Here is a 2,770-nt window from a genome sequence, read left to right on the forward strand (position 1 = left end):
AGAAGAAGAAGAAGAAGAAGAAGAAGAAGAAGAAGAAGAAGAAGAAGAAGAAGAAGGAGAACAAGAACAAGAAGAAGGAGAACAAGAACAAGAAGAACAAGAAGGAGGCGGAGGAGGAGAAGTAGAAGAAGTAGAAGAACAACAACAACAGCAACAAGAACAACAAGAAGAAGAACAAGAAGAAGGAGACAGAGATGGAGGTGGAGATGAAGACAAAGATGAAGAGGAAGAAGTAGAAGAAAGAAGAGTAGGAGGAAGAAGAGGAGAAGGATCAAGAAGAGAAGGAAGAGGATGAACAAGAATTTCATTTGGCTCACAGTTTCTAAGTGTTCAGGACATTGTTCTTGACTCTGTCATTTCAGCTAAATATCTAACAGGATGGAGAAGGTTCTTATCTCATGCTCCACAAAGAGCAGAAGGAGGTGAGAATGGCGGCTGGAGTGACTACTAAAGGCACTTCTCTCGAAAGGAACTTCTTCAAGCTACATTCTACTTCCCGAAGTTCCACAGTCTCCAAAACACTGCTGCCATTCCTTGAAAATCATGTATTCATGCCCCTGCAGACTACTTTGACTTGAATTTTGATTTCCTCAAAGGCCCCAAAATGGTGGTTTTGCAGTATTAAATTGAGTGTGAGATTTCAGGGGCAAGGGTGGAATATCATGGCTTAAAATGATGTGTGTCAAGTTGACAAGGGATGAACTTGTGATCGTTCATCTTGAGAAGTCTTACAGGCATCACCAGGAAATTCAGAGTCACTCACTGCATGTGTCTGTTATCACCCCACACACCCCACTAGCAGTACCAAACAGGGTATCTTTCTCCTTCTCCCAGAGATTGATATGTTGTTGCCAAGCTGCCTTCAAGCTTCCCTCTGTAGCATAGTCTGCACCTCCAACCACATATAGCTTTATCTGTGAGTCTAAGCCACATCACAGAGAGTTTCCTTGGCTCATCCTGACTTTCAGAGCTACCATTTAGTGAGTGTAGACTCCAAAGACCTCCAAAAAGAAATCCTTGAAGCTTGGAGAGGTAAAAATATAAGGGCTTTTGCCTATCTATCCAGTTGGATCTATCTAATCATGAGAATTCTAATTTTTTTGATCATAGATAGGTCCAAGGATGAGGGCTGTGTCCCCAGCCACTTGAAATGTTGACCAGGAAAGCAATTCATTCAAAGCTTTCCTAAGCAACAGCAATTCCAGGCCAGCTTGGAAAATTTCATAAAACCTTGTCTCAAAAACAAAAAAAAAAGAAAAAAGAAAAAAAGAAAAGAAAAGAAAAAAAGAAATATTTCCAGGCTCTTTCTTTCCCTCTCCCTGGCAAGATTTCTCAAGATGAACCTCTAAAGCAGCAGTGAGCAAGCTGCGAAAAGGGAAGCACCCCTATTCTGTCGCATATTCTTGCTCCATGGATTAGCAAGTTCCTATGAAATGTCAGCTAGTCCCCCTGTGAAGCCCTATGAAAGTTTTTTTTTAATTTTTTTAATTTTTTATTTTTATTTTTTTACTTAAAACCCTACTAATGTAGGGAAATGCACCCTCTCCCATCCTTTTGATTAGCATCCTACTTTGGGTGTTATTTCTTTTACAGATCTTATGTTCAACATTTCTGGGTCAATTTGCTCTCTCCCTCCTGTTCACTGTTGCATCTCATTCCCTTACACCACCCAAACCCTTGATGGTTTGCTTTTATTTGTGAGTATGCAGGAAATTACTTGTCATCTGACATTTTACAATTGTCTTTGCCATTTGTCTCAATTATTTGAGATAACTTGCCTTCTCGTTTGAAAAATAAGAAATTAGGACAAATTTTAATAAATTATCCTTAACTCCTCTTTCAACTTCCAACTATATTTCTAGATGGACATCTGTAGTTGCTTATATTCTAATGCTAATTATGTTCCTCCCAAAACCTGTTTGCACGAGATTGTCTGCTTCTGTAAACCTGTCCTAAGTTGGTTCTAATTGGTAAATAAAGATGCCAACCACGAATAGCCAGAGAGGACAGACAGAAGCAGGATTTTAGGATTTCCAGGCTTAAGATATGGAAAAGGAAGAAGAGAGAGAGAGAGATTCGCCATGCCAAAAGAGTGTGGAGAAGAGGAGAGATACCATACCTGAGAAGAGTTGCTATGTGAAAGCACCAGGAAAGCTTGGCCAAGAGGTCTGCTCAACTGGGTCCAGAGCAGACAAAATGGAACATAGAAATAGTGAGTAATAACTCAGGATTAATCACATGGAGGTTAGGCAGTGGCCCACCTATTGTGCTGTTTAATGCATATTAAAATAAAAAGGCTCTGTTTGTGTCTTTTATTCAGGAAAATAAACCATTGGATGATTAGCGGGACCTGCCTCCAGGCTTTATTAATAATTATTTCAACAGCTAGCAATGGCTTCACATTAAAATCTTCAAAATATAAAGTCATTATAATGTTATCATATTTTAGAGTATATAATTAGTGGCTTTTTATTGTGTTTTATTCTTATGCATATATCATTATACTTTGTTCTTCTTTGCCCTATCCAATCCCCAGAATTACAGTTTCCTGACCCATAGATGAGTCCAATGAGAGGGGCTGTATCCACAGCAACTTGAGAAGTTGACTAGGAAACCAGCACATTCAAAGCATTCCTAAGCGACAGCCAATTCCAGACCAGCCTGGAAAATTTTGTGAAACCTTGTCTCACAAAACAAAACAAAACAAAACAAAACAAAACAAAACAAAACAAAACAAAACAAAACAAAACACAAAACAAAACACACAAAA

This window comes from Grammomys surdaster, unplaced genomic scaffold, assembly GCF_004785775.1.
Source record: "Grammomys surdaster isolate TR1022 unplaced genomic scaffold, NIH_TR_1.0 125231, whole genome shotgun sequence".
NCBI classification, from domain to species: domain Eukaryota; kingdom Metazoa; phylum Chordata; class Mammalia; order Rodentia; family Muridae; genus Grammomys; species Grammomys surdaster.